The sequence below is a fragment of the Mchenga conophoros genome, linkage group LG4, assembly GCF_057382185.1.
Source record: "Mchenga conophoros isolate Kocher_MC1m ecotype Shallow Benthic linkage group LG4, M_conophoros_male_GT1.1, whole genome shotgun sequence".
Taxonomy (NCBI): Eukaryota; Metazoa; Chordata; class Actinopteri; order Cichliformes; family Cichlidae; genus Mchenga; species Mchenga conophoros.
This window is the reverse complement of record NC_140529.1, coordinates 19430001-19449582: the sequence shown is the minus strand read 5'-3', so window position 1 is coordinate 19449582 and position 19582 is coordinate 19430001. Positions and strand designations below refer to the sequence as shown.

Below are 19582 nucleotides of genomic sequence, written 5' to 3'. Positions count from 1 at the left end.
CATTTCTTCATAAAGTCGCTATCAAAGCACGCAAGAGAGCGAGAGAGAGCACTAAAAATGGAAACGTGTTCACAGACTGAGATTCAGATATTAAATGCTGTCAGCATTTCAAAAGGTATGGTGTCTGAATCTCAGGGTGTGACTCAACAAGTTTTTCATTAAAAATCACCTAAAATTTGGTGGATCAGCCCAGAAGCTGATCTATCCAAAAGGTACCATGTGGTCCCTAACACAACCGGCTCTGGGTCAGAGTCCACTTGCACAGCAGGACAGATCCAAAAGGGGATAAGAACCACATTTTCAGAGTGGATATAAATGCAGGTTATTTTTAAAATGGGAAGTGATGTTTTTACATTTACATTTTAGAGACTAATTAATAACATATAACATGTTGGTTGCTGAGATTCAGACTGTGTTGTGTTTGTGGCAAGTGTTGCTTCTCAGTCACAACTTTCTTTCATTTAATCAACAAGCATTTACTTACCTCTGCCACATCAGGAAGGCCACGGGATTGAATCATGAGAATCATGAGAATTGCAGTCCAGGAGGCTAGGACCGAGTAGAGCTGTGCCACTGGAGGGGCCAGTGGGGGTTAGGGTGGTCCGTCTGCCCTTATCAGGAGAGACCATGCTGGCTGCAAGGAAAATAAGAGCAAAAGACTGAGTAAATGGCCTTTCATCATACAGCTGTGTTAGTAATATTGGGGATTTTACAAACAAATCTTTGTAAATGTTGACTGCACGTGCTGCTGTATGCAGCATTTTTAGTGGGAAGTAATGATAAAAATACATCCACTTAATATTCTGTTCTTCTTGGCCTAAAATGTAACTTCTGGCACACTCTTGAGAAAGGAAGCAAAAAAACTCTTACAAAGGAGGCATCCCAGTGTGGAGTCAGACGAGTCGCTGGGGTACCACTGAGGGTCGTGGCTGGGTGAAGGGATCCAGCCTCTGGATGGGCTGAGCGAGGGAGACGAGGCCAGCAGTTTGGAGCCGTCGCTGTTGCCCAGCTTGGCTGGAGAGAGAGCAGCCTCCTCACCTGCAGTGCAGCAGGCAAACAGAAATGAGATATCAGCGATTAAACTCAGCAGGCTCAGATGTTTAGCTGTTTGGATGTCAACGTGCACTCTTTTCCACAACCTGCAGAGGAATTAATGCTGTGGAGCCACAAAGCTGACCTCAGTGGTAATTACAAAACCTTTCTAACCTACTCTCACTTTCCATTTCACTAAACAAACATCATCAAGCTTTATTTAGCAGTTTCTTGTCAATATGGCTCGGGTAAGACGTCTGCACGTGCACGCACCGTAATGTGTGGAGTTGATGGCAAGCTCGATGATGGAGTCGCTGATCTGCGTTTGAGGTTCTCCGGGGGTTAGAGCCTCTTCAGGAGGGCCTGGGAGTGAGATATCAAGGAGCGAGGCAACGCTCGGGGGAGAGAGGAGTGAGTCTCCCCCGCCGGTGACTCCAGGAGACGGAGGTGGTACGCCATTCTATGGAAAGAGCGATTTAACTTAGCACATCACATTTTTTTAAACCATTTATTCAAGCATAGCTGACAATTTTCTTTACCAAATGGTGATCAGCTACGACTGGAAAACAAATGAGGTTACGCAGACTCACTGCCTTTAACTAAGCCAAGTGTTCCCTCACAAAGGTCCACTGTGAGCAAGGAAACGCTCTGATGGCGATACAAACAGCTTTATTTATCCCATCAGGGCAAACTGTTTGGAGCAGCTTGTTTTTAAACCGTAACAGACAAATAAACAGGTGATCATGAATATGACAACTGTATGCAAGAATAATGTCTACAAAGAAAATCTATAAAAATTACTAAATCATTTGTGAAGTCTTGTACGACAGATGCACAGTAAAAAGAAAAACATTATGCAAAACCTGGCCTACACCGCACAGATAAACAGAAAATCATTAGAGTGAGCAATAACTTTCATTAAAGTAAGATAAATCAAAAACTGACCGTTTTAAATGTAACACTCCAAGATGGTAATGGGCAATAGCATTTATTCTAATGCCACAGGCAAGGAGGAGACATCAAATGAAGGAGGGTTCTAGTCCGTGTGTGTGTGTGTGTGTGTGTGTGTGTGTGTGTGTGTGTGTGTGTGTGTGTGTCTCTGACCTCTGGAACATTTTGCTGGTGGAGTTGAGAGTCTGGCTCAGCATCAGCAATGGGAGTGGTGGCGAGAAGAGCGCTGTTATCCACAGTGGAAGAATCCACCTCCCGACAGGGACTGCCTGGGATGATGCCTGCAGACTTAGCTGCCAGGTCAATGGCACCTGAAAGTATTAACAGTTCAGGCAAACGAGAGATTTGTCATATCACTCCTGATAAGCATCAACAGCAACAGCATGTGAAGAGCAGAGCAGGAAGAAAAAAAAAAAAAAAGGATGGTCCAAGGTCTTCTGGAAAAATGTTTTTGCTTCTGTCGTCTGCACAGAAATACTGTCTGTCACTGACCTTCTCAGAGTTCTAGATTTTGACACAGGAATCTTACACAAATACAACTTGGACCTTAAATATGTTTTTAAGCAATTTTATAAAATATGTCTGTGAAGGTTCTCAGTCATCCAGGTCATCGTAGTCAAAGGAGCTTACAAAGAAAAGCATCTGGACTTCTTTAAGTTACTTGAAGACGTTTCACCTCTCATCCGAGAAGCTTCTTCAGTTCTAAGGTCAAATGGTGGGGAGTCCCAGATTTAAACCTAGTGGGAGTATCCCCCCACAGAGGGACAAAAGGACCCCTGATGATCCTCTAATCGCCTGAGCCAAGGTGTGAAACTGGGTGCTTATAAAAGCAAAGTTGTTGACCCCATAAAAACAACAATATGTAATTTTTTTGCAGTATATTTGGTGTAGAGTTTATCAATATTTCAATAAAACAGAAAAATGTAGTAGATAACAGAAGAAGTCCATACTAGAGAGCTGGCTGGCCCCCGCAGAGCTGGATGTTGCTGGGGTTGTTTTAGTTTGGACAGAGCGAGAGGAAGGAGCTAGTCGGGGATGGATCGGCCGGAAAGATCCAGTTCCTGAAGGAAGAAACAGGAAGTGAGAGAGCAGACAATTACCAGAGGGTCTTGCTGAGAAAGAGAAATCGTTTTTAGCTGTGATTTCATTAATGCATACTGTAAAACTACGCCCTAAACATTTCCAGCCTCAGCTGACGACATATTCTATCGTTCTGTCCTGCCATCTGAGGAGTACCTGTGGCAGAGGAGTTGGAGAGGATGGAGAAGGAGCAGACGTGTTGAGGAGTGTCTCCTGTAGTTCTGGGCAGCAGTGTTCGCTGTGAACGAGAAAGAAGTGGCCAAACAAAAACACACTTAGGAAAACCCGCCTTCCACCCAACCAAGCCCAGAACTGATGAATGGATAATGATCTTGCTCTCACCTGAACTACAAGTGGTTTGCGAAGTTGTCTGTTCCGAGGTTTTCTCTGTCTAGAAAGGAAAAGATCTGACTGCATCTGTGAGAAAAAGAAAAGAAAAAAGCACATATTAATGCTCGTTAATACATGAATTATGTCTCTGTACAGTTGGCATAAACAAAAAATGATGCATTATTCTGGCTTACACTGATCGAGTCGAGCTGCTGTCTGAAGGCTAGCTCTGCCTCTTTGTTAGGGGAGAACATTCGGTTGTGCCGTGAGCTGTTGGGTGGCAGCGTGGTGGGTACTGCGAACACGCTGCTTTCTGATTCGCCAACTGCAGTAGAACCCAGCAGAGAGCGGGTAAGGTTGCGCCCACCTGAACAGGATTGAAACAGATGTGGTGCCACATCAGGAAAGGCAGCTATTTGAAGACAACTTCTAAAGAGGAAGCATCGGTGCTGCATAATTACTTCTCGCTGTTTAATAACTACAGCACTGTAAGTACAGAAAAGACTTTATCACAAAAGCCAGCAGGAGAGAGACATAAATACCTCCAGCACTTGGCAGCTGTAACTTGGGCATGCGCAAAGACGCCTGCGGCCGCCCACAGCTGGGGCTACGGGCGCCTGCAACAGGACCCTTCGCCGGAGGTGTGAGGACCTGGTTTTGCTCCTCCTGATAGGTCTTGAGGGGTGATGTGGCTGTGGAGCACAGCTCTGGAGCCTGAAGGAAAAGACACATGATATGCTCCTATCTCGAAATAGCACTTTCATTGAAAAAGACAAAAAAAAACCAAACAAAAAAAAAAACCTGTGGTGTTCATAGTACATAACCAGTAACATGTTTTTCATCAGCTGGCTTTGTACGGAATATAAACTCTTCACACTGCTGCATCTTAAAAATGTTTAATTTTAAGCCTTAATGCCACTGATAATTACACATTTTTCATCTTTTCAACTTGTAATTTAAACAACACACCAGGCCACAATCTTGGAAGACAGAAAAGGGAAAACTTACCAGAGGTTTGGGGTTGACTTCAGTGGAAACCAGCTTGAGTAAGCAGCGCAAAACTCGATTTGTCCTGTCGGGCTTTGGCTGCACTGAGGCTTGTCCCTCTTCTGAGTTGCTGGGTGGAGCTGTGACCGGCTGCCACTCGTACTCCAGCTGCAGCTTGCCTGGCTTCCCAAACATCAGGTACAGCTCGGCCAGGGTGACGTTCTCTGCGTCACGGGCGCTCCAGCCTTCCTCTCTGATCTGCTCAACGACCCGTTCTTTGGTCGCTGGTGGGGAAGCTTGCGACACGGCTTCGTCTGAGCCAGTCACTGGAGGTTTGACTGAAGGAGGCTGATTTGCCTCCGAGGAAGACGCGCTGGTGCTCTGCTCCTCTTTGTACTGCTCAGCGGAGCCATCGGCACCACTACATGACCTGTCCGTGCTTCTGGTCATGGCTAAACCACCACTGACCTCAACGCCAGTGCAGGCCTTTCCTGGATCAGAAGATCCCATCCCATCTCCCTCTTCTCTGACAGTCAGCTGAGAGGAAACTGGGACACAAGGGGACTGAAGTCTCTTCTCCTCTACCTTTGCAGAACTGTCTGCTGATGGATCAGGGTTGGGGGTTTCAGTTCGACGAGCATCACCCGTTATAGTCAGTGAAGCACCAGCAACAGCAGCGCTTCCCCGCCCAGATTTGCTGCCAGTTCGAGGTTGTGGAGCTGCATGGATGCCCAGGATCTGGGCAGCTGGCAACTCCTTGGCATTAGGTCGGCTCTTGCCACTCTCGATCCAATGGACAGTGCAGGACGCTTTGGAGTGAACCACACGTGCCACCCCAGGCAGTGTAGTCAATGTGCAGCTCTCAGCTGGAAAAAGAAAAAGTTCTTCCTTCTGAGTTATGCTGGGAGAGGCTGTGCTGGTCTGGTTGCCTTCTAGAGCCTCTCTCTCCATGAGACTCTTAAGCTGAGTTTTCAAAGTTAAGGACCAGTTTATATTCGACACAAGCTGGTACAGTGGGGCAAAAAAGTATTTAGTCAGCCACCGATTGTGCAAGTTCCCCCACTTAAAATGATGACAGAGGTCAGTAATTTGCACCAGAGGTACACTTCAACTGTGAGAGACAGAATGTGGAAAAAAAAAAAATCCATGAATTCACATGGTAGGATTTGTAAAGAATTTATTTGTAAATCAGGGTGGAAAATAAGTATTTGGTCACCTCAAACAAGGAAAATCTCTGGCTCTCACAGACCTGTAACGTCTTCTGTAAGACGCTTTTCTGTCCCCCCACTCGTTACCTGTATGAATGGCACCTGTTTGAACTCATCTGTATAAAAGACACCTGTCCACAGCCTCAAACAGTCAGACTCCAAACTCCGCTATGGCCAAGACCAAAGAGCTTTCGAAGGACACCAGGAAAAGTATTGTAGACCTGCACCAGACTGGGAAGAGTGAATCTACAATAGGCAAGCAGCTTGGTGTGAAAAAATCAACTGTGGGAGCAATCATCAGAAAATGGAAGACATACAAGACCACTGATAATCTCCCTCGATCTGGGGCTCCACGCAAGATCTCATCCCGTGGGGTCAAAATGATCATGAGAACGGTGAGCAAAGATCCCAGAACCACACGGGGGGACCTGGTGAATGACCTGCAGAGAGCTGGGACCAAAGTAACAAAGGTCACCATCAGTAACACACTACAACGGCAGGGAATCAAATCCCGCAGTGCCAGACGTGGTCCGCTGCTGAAGCCAGTGCATGTCCAGGCCCGTCTGAAGTTTGCCAGAGAGCACATGGATGATACAGCAGAGGATTGGGAGAATGTCATGTGGTCAGATGAAACCAAAGTAGAACTTTTTGGTATAAACTCAACTCGTCGTGTTTGGAGGAAGAAGAATACTGAGTTGCATCCCAAGAACACCATACCTACTGTGAAGCATGGGGGTGGAAACATCATGCTATGGGGCTGTTTTTCTGCCAAGGGGACAGGACGACTGATCCGTGTTAAGGACAGAATGAATGGGGCCATGTATCGTGAGATTTTGAGCCAAAACCTCCTTCCATCAGTGAGAACTTTGAAGATGAAACGAGGCTGGGTCTTCCAACATGACAATGATCCAAAACACACCGCCCGGGCAACAAAGGAGTGGCTCCGTAAGAAGCATTTGAAAGTCCTGGAGTGGCCTAGCCAGTCTCCAGACCTCAACCCCATAGAAAATCTGTGGCGGGAGTTGAAAGTCCGTGTTGCTCGGCGACAGCCCCAAAACATCACTGCTCTCGAGAAGATCTGCATGGAGGAATGGGCCAAAATACCAGCTACTGTGTGTGCAAACCTGGTAAAGACCTATAGTAAACGTTTGACCTCTGTTATTGCCAACAAAGGTTATGTTACAAAGTATTGAGTTGTATTTTTGTTATTGACCAAATACTTATTTTCCACCCTGATTTACGAATAAATTCTTTACAAATCCTACCATGTGGATTCATGGATTTTTTTTTTTTTCCACATTCTGTCTCTCACAGTTGAAGTGTACCTCTGGTACAAATTACTGACCTCTGTCATCATTTTAGGTGGGGGAACTTGCACAATCGGTGGCTGACTAAATACTTTTTTGCCCCACTGTATATGCCCCAGAAAGCAGCATGTTAGAGCAGTACATTTCTAATATGTACACTAGGAATGAAAAACACTCTGAAGAGTTTTGCATACATATTGCACTGTAATGTTTTTTTTAAAAAGGATACAATCCACTGGTCATGATAAGCCCACTTCTGTTTCAGATACTCTATGAGGCTGGAAACTTTCCTGTGGAGCTCCACCACCATCCTGAGAAAACAGAAAAAACATTTGATGTCAACTTTGCAAAATACAACACTACCAGGTCGAATACGTCTGACATAAACTACTTCTACATTTTACACTTAGACTACTGTGGATCAAATTTAATAGAGTTTTCTAAAACCGAAATAATCCTGTGTGGGAAAAATCAAAACGCCAACTACGTGCTCCAAAAATAACTAAAATAAAACAGAAATGTTCATTAATGTATAGTTTTACTATATTTGTTTTGTCACGTTTGCAAACAAATGCATACTGACATTGCTGTAATTCAGCCATTTTCACAAAGTCTTTACCCTTCTTCAACCTACCCATGATAAATAACCCTTATTATCATAATAATTAAACAAAAAAACAAAAAAAAACCCTAACACTGAAACCAGTAAAAACGAAACTGAACCTCAAAAGAAGCAAACCCAGTCTGAACACTAACTGAAAACTGAACTGAGAACAAAAATTAAAAATGAAAGAAATAGAGTTTAAACTTTGAACAGCATCATGTCTGAGGGTGTTTACACTTTTCAAATTTCACGAGTTAGCTTAAAAAAAAAACATATACACACATATTTAATTTGCACAAAAAAAAAAAAAAAAAAAAAAAAAGAGCTGACCCAGAAAACGGTGGAAAACATGCAAACCATCAAACTGAAATAAGCAGTCTGAAGCCAAGAAGAGGTTCTTAAATTAGCTCAGGCTTTGTTGCATCACCATGGCTTGAACTAATAAAATAAATAAATAAAATAATAATAGAAAATGAATTAATGAAGGTATGACATCTCTCCGACTCTTGGATGTTATGCTTTTGAAAATATATTGTGGTTCTTATCCATGTCAGACCTGAGGCGAGGGTTGTGGGCAAGACTCTGAACTCGGGCCCAGGAGTGGTTACTGCGTGGCTGGAGCTCCACTGCCACCTTCAAGGGCAGACGCACCGGCTTCTGGTCCTCTTCATCACTCACTCCTGCAGGACACAAAATTACAGATTCAGCCACTATAAGAAAAGCCCAAAACCTATAAACTCAACTATGCTCTCTCACTTAATCAACCACGACAAAATGAAAAGGCAGCCATCAATCTCAGTGGGATCCATTCACAGATTTACATACAACAATGACAAGAGACAGTCTTTTTCTACCCTTGATGAAAGCAAATATTTTCAGTAAGTGTGATGAGTGGGTGTTATTGAGCAGAGGGGTTGATGACAGCTGGTCAGAACAGTCATCTCCTTCATCCTCCTCACTTTGCACCCAAAGTTACCATGGAAACACCACCAGCCCACTTGATGCCATGGTTTTTGTAAAAAAGCCCCGCCCCCGTGAACCCCCCAGTCTCACCATCAGTGAGGTTTTCAGTGCTTGTTCTGTAACGCGTGTGCTGGGTTTCTGCAGGCTCATACTCACCATCTGGATCACAAAGTTTCTTCAACGCTCGGCACATTGGAGCTTTGATCCGCAGGTTCCTCCCCTTAGAGCGCACGGTGGTGGCCCTGGTGGAACAGAAGAATCTTTATTCATATATGTTGTAAGCTCTAAACCTTGCCGTGCCACAGAGAAAGCATCTGACTACATACTGTCAACTCAGCCCTCAGATTTGTTTTTCATACTAGCAAAGTGCTAATCTGTATCTTTCCAAATGTGATCTAGTGCATCAGTTTAAAGTATCACAATCCCAGATGTGTACGTAAACCCACTAGCCAAAGCTTCTGCCACAGACTTACCCTTGCTGGATGAGTTCGTTCAGCTTTGCCACATTCTTATCATCCATCACTGTCAAAGACAAAACACAAGACAGCTAGTTAAGACATGCTCCTCAGGGGCAACTGCCCCGAGCCACAGGGATCATCTGGAGTTTAATCACATCCCCTGTGTCCACAACCAGCAGAACAAACAGCAAAACACACGCAGTCTACATTGCATCCAAGCGCTTTCACAGCCCTCACTTACATCCTCCAACTTTTTTGCGAAGCTCGGCGTAGCAGATGAGGCCGTACAGTTCTTGAGAAGATTTCTTTAACACCCTGGAGTACACTGAGAAGGAAAGGAAGCACAAGTCACAACACTGGTGGAGGCCTGTGCGTGCTACATAAAGATAACATGAGAGTAACACTGGGTGCTTTTTGTAGGGGAAAAGAGCTCCAGCTTATCTGGTGAACTTCTTTAACATATGTTTTGCTTGCTAAAAAACAAAAATGTCAGTGTGAGTTCTGTTGTAGGAAAAAATAATAATATATGTGGCTGTTTAACAGCATCTCTTCTTTACTTCTCATTCACAGTGTCTGCAGTAAGTAGCATAACTGAAACAACTAAACACAAACCTAAAATAAACCAATTAAGATCAGCCTAAGACATCACCTTGTTGTATGAGTTGTACACATTTTTATGAGGCGTCATTCGATAAAGTCATTACAGTGTACAAACTTCATATTTGGGGATCAAAAATTCCAAGGTGAATTAAGAGAGAGAGAAAAAAAGCAACTCACCGTTAGCGAAGTCGATGTGTTTGGAGATCTTGTGCCAAGTTCGGTAGTAAAAGTGGCGGACCTGTTCCTTGTTCTTCACCATATTTGCTGGCTTGCCTCTCTTCTTGTACTTCATTGCAATGTTGTTCTGGATGGCCTCAAAATCCTTCCCGTGCTGGGAACAAAGGAGGGCAGCCGTGAATCTACGACGTCAAAAGATCTACACATGGTAAACTTTTAACTTGGTAAAAGGTTGTTGCAAGCTTTACCTCATAAAGACCCTCAAAAAAGCTGTTTTTGTCCTCGGCGCTCCAGGATTCCCACTGCCGACGGGCTCTTTTCTGGTTACCAGCTTGTTCTTCCTTCTCTGTAGACCCTTGGCCCTTGGAGGTCTTGGATACTCCCCCCGTGGAGCTGACCACAGGCCCGGTCTGCCCCACCACACCCTGGGAAGAGGAGCCATTCTCTGCCCCTGTTTTAACACAGAAACATTCAGAGGAAAGGCACAACTTAAATATCAGCTCACCACCCTGGCTGTTTTTTATGTCATAACGAAAAAAGGTTGATCTGAGGTGTGTGATTTGCGAGATGTTAAAATACATGCACACAAAGCCACCCACTGCCATTACAGCGCACAGAACCTGCAGAGCTTCCCTCTCTGTGGTTAAGCTCTGGCAAGGAGACAGGAAAAGCAATCAGTCCCTATGGTCAGGTCTACATTACACAGTTCCAAAACCAACTCATGGTGGGCTCCACTGGCCAAGTTTTCTGGCCCAGTACTGTGCACAACACCAGGAGACATTAGCAGGAGCACCCAGAGAGTTGCTGTTGCAGTACTGTGCTACATTATAAAAAAAAATAAATAAAGAAAAAAAAGTGTTGTTTTTTTTGTTTTTTTTTAGCCCAAATGGGTGTTAATTTACAAACACAAGCATGTGACTGGCTCACAGACAATAACCTAAATGTGTCGCCTTCAAAATAGAAGTGCACCGATATAGCATCACATAAAAATAAGTGAGGCTTTCTTAGTCAGACAGTCAAACGTTTGTGCTCAATCTAAATATAGTTTCTGACACAATCAGAGCTTTTCTGTTTCAAACAACAAAAATCCACCAGTCATACCTGTCAAAGGATACACAAGTAAATAATATTGTTTCTGATCTGATCAATGGCTGCTGTTTTGTGGACAAAGCAATTTTAAAAGGAAAAATGTACAAATTAAAATCACAGATGTATAATGTACTGAAATATTTTTCCAAATAAATTCCACTTTTCAATGAGGAACACACAGATTACTGGGTGGCATAGCCTCATTAACAAACTCAAAAACCACCACCACCTTACTAAGTCTCAGCCCCACCCAAAGCTGTCTGTGCCTCCAGAGGGACAGGTAGTGTGGAAACCCAGGAGGTAATGCCTTGTCTGCATAGATAAACTGACACCAACCAGCTCACACTTAGCAAATACAATACTATTAGTGATTGGTAGCCTACAGGGGAATCCTTCATTGTGTTTAAAAGTCATCCTGAAAGCCTTAAGTCATCTCTAGCTTTGATTCATTGTTTAGAAAGTTCCTGATATCAGTCACCCTCTGAGTTACTACAGAGGCTCATTCAGATTATTTGCAAAACCAAAACTGAATAATGGCAAATAAATTACAACCTCTGCTTTACTGGTATTTGTTGTAAAATGGGGGTGATAAAAAAAACAAAACAAAGGTAGCCTAGGCTAAATCTGTGGGTCAATGAAATGATTGGCTGAAAACTGCAACATCATTCTAGTCCAATTTCCTATATAGTCCCAAAAGAAAATAATAAGAAAAAAGACAAAAGAACTGTAAGCAACCCTGTTCAGTAATGTCCCTTTCCTGTCCTGATATCAGGTCCATTTTAAGCCCGTGATTTAAACAGACACAGTTGAAAGGTACAAATGTGCATGACACGAATTCAAACGTGGTGCAGATGTGTGTCACAGGTTGATCTGGCTGTAGGCTGTGGCACTTGGCCAGAGGTGGCGCTGGTTGACTCGACTCCATGTTAGTGCACAAAGTAAACTGCTCGCTGTAGTTGTGAAGCAAAAACGCTGAAATCGGAGAAATAAACCGTGCGAGCGGAACGATAACGACGACAAGAGTCTCCCGATCGTTTACTCTTGCTGTCCTGTGAACAACATCGGCGTGGTGTTAATTGTTTGCTGTTTTCGCGATCGCGTCGCGAATGAGGATATCACCAGATAAACTCGCCACATTTTAAACATTTTGTTGTTCAACAGCATCAAGACTGACGGAGTGTGTTTGAGATAACCTCACAAGTGTCACAGATGACACATTTGGCGTTTTTTTGCTGGTTTGTCGGTAGCAGCTCCTGAAACGCAAGACTGCCACACATCTGTTCGACCAACGCCAGTTGATCTAAACGCCAGTAGATCTGGAACACCGCCAGTCCGAGTGTCAGGTGAACTGAACTTCAGGTAAGAAGTTATGACCTGCAGTCTATCTGGGTCAGATATAAACCAAGTTTAGGTGGAGTTTATTTTCGTTGTGCTGACTTTTTACCCTCAGTTGCAATAACTAGTACTGGTTCTAGCCAGCTTGACAGAGTTTATATACAGCTGGGTGGGTGCTATGACGTTACTGATAGTGAACTTTATTTTATTCATAAGGTTAGTTAGTAGAGTTGCCAACGGCTCTTTAAAAAAATGGAATGGTCCCTCATTCAGAGAAAATATTACACGTTTCGTATTGAGCTGAGAAGGAACACAGTTTGTCCCGGACTTTCGCTATAATGAAAAAAAGACACAAAGCTGGAGTTATTCTGTCGTTACGCTGCACAGCTGCCTCTTCTCCTCTCATCCTCTCCCCTGCCTCTCCTGTTGCTACTTCAATCATGAAACTGATCAATGATCAGCTGATTGGCTTTTCTCCCTTGTTTATTTATCGCCCACTTTGCGCCAGAAAGAGGAAACCAGCAGATGTCGCGCTAAACAACAGCAGCACATTTAAGCTTGATCAGCTGTTGTTAGAATTTATTTGATATTACTTTCTAGTATCAGCTGATGTTTGCTGGAGTCACAGCTGTAAAAGCTGCTGGTCATGATATCGGTTTGGATATGTGGTGAGAGGGAAACATGAAGATGAAACCAGGAGATGTCCTTACTGAATCATCAGAGCTGAACAGGTGATGGAGAAACAGGTTTACCTTTTAGTTCACATGAATGAGTTGAAGGGAAGTTATGAACTGTTTCTGAGACACAAATAACACCAGGATCCTTTTTTATGTAGCTGACAGCTGGCAACTGTGCAGGGGTGGATCTAGGAAAGTTTTGCCAGGGGGCCAGGTAGGGCATTAACAGGGAAAGGTGGGGCACAAAGAAATACTTTTCTTTCTTATTCTCATTTAAAATATCTAGCTTTTATTAAATAATTATCTAAATCTTACAACCAAAGTTTTTATCTGACGTAAAATGTATAGAAATCATACATATACCAACAAGACAGTGTACATCACTGTCACAACAGCATTTGTTTTCAGTCAAAGTCTTTATGGCTTTAATACCTGGTGGGCCGGTCTCTAGTCAAAATGCCTGATTTTCTGTCCCAGTCCAGCCCTGCAGGTTAATACTGGCAGTGTCACCATGCCAGCTGACTGTATTTCATCATCAGCCAGTGTTGTTCTTGATCAATATTACCAAAGTTTACCATAAGGCAGCATAGAAAGTATTTACTTGCTTTCAGGTTTTATTCAAATGTTAGTCTTTTCAGTTGTTTCCCCACTTTTTTCCTGTTTCAAAATCAAACACCAGTTTGTGAGAAGATTATCTTCTTTTTTTTAATAGGCATTGGTTTTGCATTGGCATTGGCTAATTTGTCAATTCTTTGTTACAAATGTTCGTATTTTAATATTCAAAAATGTTTTTGCCCAAAACATATGTGCACTATATGTCAGTAAAAATATTATGCAAATATTGCTGTCCTTGAATGCTGAGTAAACACTGACAAAGCACTGATTGTATCTCTTGTACTTTATCAACGCAGTATCTAAAAACTTTGCACCATAGTGGTTAAAATCTCATTCTAATAAGAATTAAAAGCGCATTCGGTTATTAGGTTTATAGGATTATTGAATTATGGTTAACGGTTGGTAGATTTTTTTTTTAAAAACATTATCTGCCAATTACATCTGCCACCCTTCTCCAAATCTGTGCCCCTACCTGGCCCCCCAACAAAAATTTTCTAGACACGCCACTGGGTCCGGGTGGATCTCCACCAGCAGCTCAGCAGGCGAATCCGAAAACTGACACTGACGGCCAAACTCGCAGCGGTGCTTGGAGTAAGCATAAGTGGACCTGGACCTCACCGGACCTGGAGTACCTGATGATTAAGTGCCGGCCATTCTGGCTACCGAGGGAATTTACAGCAGTGATTATTACGGCTGTTTACATTCCCCCACAAGCCGACACTGACCGAGCACTCAGGGAACTGTACAGCGCGATCAGCAGTGAGGAAACCGCACACCCAGAGGCAGCGTTTATCACAGCCGGAGACTTTAATAAGGGAAACCTGAAGAAAGTCTCACCCAAACTCCACCAACACATCCATTTTAACACTCGTGGAGACCGGCTACTCGACCACTGCTACATCTCTTTCCGGGATGCGTACAAAGCCCTCCCCCGCACCCCATTCGGCCAATCAGATCACCGCTCCATCCTGCTCCTGCCCGCCTACAGGCAGAAGCTGAAACAGGAAGCTCCAACCCGGAGGGCGGTGCTGTTTTGATCACGCGGACTGGGAAATGTTTCACGTGGCTGCTAGGGACATTGACGAGTACACAGACTCAGTCTGCGGATTTATCAGGAAATGCGTGGAAGATGTCGTCCCATCCAGAACAGTTAAATCCTTCCCAAATCAAAAACCCTGGATTAACGGAGATGTTCGCGCGGCACTGGCGGCACGGAGCACCGCCTTTGCCTCCGCGAACACATCGGACTACAAACACGCACATTACCAACTCCGGAAGACTATCTAAGCAGCCAAACGTGAGTACAGGGACAGGGTGGAGCAACAGTTCGACAACCCTCGGAGTATGTGGCAGGGACTAAACACGATCACAGACTTTAGAGGGAAAACCAGCACACCGCAGACCACGGCCTCTCTGTGTGAGGATCTAAACGTATTCTACGCTAGATTCGACACAGCGAACACCATGAGACCGGACAGTGTGCGCACCGCGGATGACGTCAGTGCGCACACTGTGTCTGAGGAGGATGTGCGGAAGTGCTTCAGGAAGGTGAACGCACGCAAAGCTACTGGTCCGGACGGGATTCCCGGCCGCGTCCTCAAGTCATGCGCGGCTCAGCTGGCTGCAGTGTTCACGCACATCTTCAACCTTTCCCTCTCTCTGTCTGTAGTCCCAGCCTGCTTCAAAATGGCCACCGTCGTCCCTGTACCCAAATCCTCCACCATCTCCTCATTGAACGACTGGCGACCTGTAGCCCTGACCCCCATCGTAAGCAAATGCTTCGGTCACTGGACCCTCTACAGTTCGCATACCGCCACAACAGGTCCACTGATGATGCCATAGCCTTGACACTACACACTGCCCTGTCACACCTGGAGAAGAGAGACACGTATGTGAGAATGCTGTTTGTAGATTACAGCTCAGCATTCAATACCATCGTTCCCTCGAAGCTGGACAGGAAACTGCAGGATCTAGGACTGAGCAGCTCCCTCTGCAGCTGGATCCTTAGCTTCCTGTCTGACAGACGCCAAGTGGTCAGACTGGGCAGCATCACCTCATCCCCCATCACACTGAACACTGGTGCCCCACAGGGGTGTGTACTGAGCCCTCTCCTGTACTCACTCTACACCTACGACTGCACAGCCACTAACAACTCCAACATCATTGTGAAGTTTGCGGACGACACTACAGTGGTGGGTCTTATCACCAATGGTGATGAGACGGCTTACAGGGAGGAGGTCAGCGCCCTGACCCACTGGTGTCAAGACAACCATCTCACACTCAACGTCGCAAAGACAAAGGAGCTGATAGTGGACTTCCGGAGGTGCAGAGAAGTACACACCCCCATCACCATCAACGGCGCTGCTGTGGAGAGAGTGAGCAGCTTCCGGTTCCTTGGTGTACATCTGGCTGAGGATCTTACGTGGTCAGTACACACAAACAAAACAGTGAAGAAGGCGCAGCAGCGCCTCTTCTTTCTCAGGAGACTGAAAAGATTCGGCATGAGCCCCCGCATCCTCAGGACCTTCTATCACTGTGCCATTGAGAGCATCCTCACTGGATGCATCACCACCTGGTATGGCAACAGCACCGCCTACAACTGCAAAGCTCTCCAGCGAGTAGTGCGGTGCTCTGAACGGATAATTGGAGGTGAGCTTCCCTCCCTCCAAGACATCTACAGGAAGCGGTGCCTGAGGAAAGCGGGGAGGATCATCAAGGACTCCAGTCACCCCAGCCATAAACTGTTCAGACTGCTTCCATCAGGAAGGAGGTTCTGCAGCATCCGGTCCCGTACCAGCAGACTGAGAGACAGCTTCTTCCATCAGGCCATCAGACTGCTGAACACTTCATAGACACCTCAGCTTCACTACTGGAACTTTAACATTATGCACTCCATACTGTACAGTAACGCCACTGTTTTGCACATGTCTCAACTCTGTATATTTTTATATATTTTATTTATTGTTGACTCTATTTAATTTGTAAAATATGTGTACACACACACACACACACACACACACACACACACACACACACACACACACACACGTAGAAAAATATTTAGTATACACATCCAGAAATGCATATACTATTATATATTGTACATATATTTATTAGTTTCAGATGTAGCCATTCTTGTATTTTGCTTGTTTACATTATTGTATTTTGCACAACTCTGTTGCTTGTGAAGCTCGCACACAAGAATTTCACTCACATGTGCTGTACCAATGTACCTGCACATGTGATGTGACAATAAAAGTGATTTGATTTGATTTTGATTTGAAATTATTTTTGGAGTGGCACAAATAATTTGTGTGGCATCAAATTTGATGCAGAACAGCTGATTGTTCTGTAAATAGTTTGAAATGTTTATTTAAAAAAACGCCTTGGCTGCATTTTAAGTAAACAGCTGCAAAAAACTTTGTTTGCATAGATCAGTTACTTTTTTGAAGACGTAATTATATAATTAATTGCCCAACATTGGTCATTATATACTGTATTTTGCAGACAGAGAGTTACAGGACTCTCTCCCAGACCACAGACTCATACTCATAATACAAGTCAGAGCTTTTTTTTTTTTTTTTTAAAAAAGAAAGTTGCGTTTTCAAAATTGGAGTTCAAGTTATTTTTACTTCCAATAGTGTTAACATACTACACAGGTCATGAACAAGATTTTTTTTTGAATTTTTGTTGTAAGTGGGCTAAAGGAGTTAATTAAAAAAAAGTCTAACATAAATTTAAATGTTGTAATTTGATTATTTTAATAAACCATGTAACTTGGATGGATTCAATGCTGACGTGACCACAGTGCACACGCCTGCTGTTGCTCACAGTGGTCCAAGGGACCGCTCAGAGAGTTTGTGTGTTCGCTCAGACACATGAAAAATTAGAGGGAACATTGGACCCAAGCTTCGCCCCCACAACAGGGTCCTCAACCGTCCTGGAAGAAAGTCTAGTGTGGTATTCTACTGATCAACTGAGCATGCCACCTTTCCCAGTTTGTGTCCATAAACCTCTTTGTGTGCTCCCCTGTTGATCTTCTCTCATTCCTACACTGCTCTTTTGATGGTCATGTGATCTGTACACCTAAATACAGCCCAGTTATTGTTGTTGTTCACACCTGACGCCTGGGCTCATAAGTTGTCCTCAATATCTTGCATTTCCATCCCCCGTTTCTGACTCCCTGCCATCTGTCTTCTCCTTGATATTCTTCTATAATGAAACCTGCAATCATTGCAATCACCAATGAGTCAGCTGAATGGCTAGCTTATCACTTTAACTGAAACACTGTTCAGTCTCAACTTTGCAGTTACTATTTTCATCATTTATGTTACAAGCATTTGTAAGTGCAATTTGTTTGGAGGCACAATCGTCTGATTTTTGTGTGTGACAACATTTCTGCATCTCAAGAACGGTTTAGTTTGGACTACTTGCACAATTTTGCGCTTTAAACTGACCTGCAGTTTGGTTTGGCTAAAAACTTCAGAGCAGACATTTGCCCAAATTTCTGGGCGCTTTCTTGGGTCAGCACAGCTTCTCAGTTTAATATATGAAGTGCCAGATCTTTTTGCATGTCCACTTAATTTCAGAATTTAAGAAACAATCCATGTGACTGAGGCCTGGTATCAGCTTGGCATCCTTTCATCTCTCTAGCCTTTTAGTTAATTATGCCTTACTAAAAACGTGTAAAACAGAGAGCACAATCTGTGATTAGGTATTGAAACAGCTGTTTACTCCCCAGATGTTTGTGTCCTCAAAGAAATTCCATTTTGATTTATGTGAATGTATTGTGCAGGTACTTTCTCTGCTTCGCCCTCATTGCTTGCTTTATCTGAGAACATAATCTGCCTTCTTTTAGCTTGGGGTAGGCCTCACTTTATGTTTTAAATTAAAACGCTTGAAGACAAAGTGAACTCTGGACAAGCGTGCGACCTAACTGAAGTCCAGGTGGGCTTGTTGATAATCACATTTTCACACTCATCTCGGGGCAGACCTGTGGTGTTCTGGTGCCAACCTGTCCCCTCCGTTTTTTGAGTGCCCCCCCCCCACATATAAAAAGAGACGGTTTATTTTATAATATTTTAGACAACAGCATATAAAACACCATTTGCTTGCACTTGTGTGTGTGTGTGTGTGTGTGTGTGTGTAAAAACTGAGATGTTCAGAGGTCTTGCTTCATGGTATCGAGCAGCTCACACAAAACAGGGTCTTTGTATTTTAATGTAGGTGCTGATGTAAACCACAATTTTCAGCAAACATCTATCAGGTCATTGCACTTTTCTTTATTTTTAAAGCTTAAGTATGCGTACATGGGATATATTAAAAACTGACAAGCTGTTTGAACATATGATGTGAAATCACTTAATTAACCTGCTGGATTTGCTAAAAGTTAAAATATTTATACTACTTTGGCTAATGGGTTTTGCACATTACTCTTAGCTTAGTAAGTGGCTATTAGTGAGGGTCATGATAATCAATTCAATTGCGTAATGGGCTGACTAAGTATTTCCAGACTAAGAGAAAAAGTCAGTGAACATATCCGTTGGTTTAGGTGTAGGCTTAATCCATTTCTGAGAAAACTGAAGAGCATAAGTGAGGGTTAGTATGTGTTAATGATTTCAGTGTCATGCAGGGGAAAGTAGCATTCAGTGGAAGCTTCTCGGTGATTGTTTTAAATCCAAATATGACCCTTATTTGTGGCGCATGTTAGCATACAGTCAGCTCAGGAGTTAGTATCAGTCATGTGGTTGTCACGAGGTTGCGCACAGCATCACCGGCAAGAGGGCTTGGTTTGAGAGGTTTTTGGCATCTGTGATGTGATTTACAACCATCCACCCATGTACAGTAAGAAGCTGCACTCACAACCGTGGGCATCAGCAAGTTGGTGAAATTTAAACAAAACAGCATTCCATCTGAAACTCTCTTATTGTACCCAAAATACAAATTTTAGTGATTACATGTGGCTTCATTAATTATGTTCAAACGGATGAATACATAACGCAAGTAATAACTTTATAATCAGTCAGTGAATGAAGGAGCTCAAGAGTGCAAATATAGTTGCAATAAAGTGACAAATATGCCCTTTTATGTCAAACAAAGACCGAAATAAGTGGCATCAGTGTGAGGATGAAAATGAGCGATCCAACCTCACACTGCAGATATCAGGGCA

At 43.7% G+C, this 19582-nt stretch overlaps 1 pseudogene; it reads right to left on the bottom strand.

Moving 5' to 3' along the window:
- LOC146575916 (protein cramped-like) overlaps nucleotides 1-19582 on the bottom strand; it is a 34390-nt pseudogene that overhangs the window by 2997 nt on the left and 11811 nt on the right.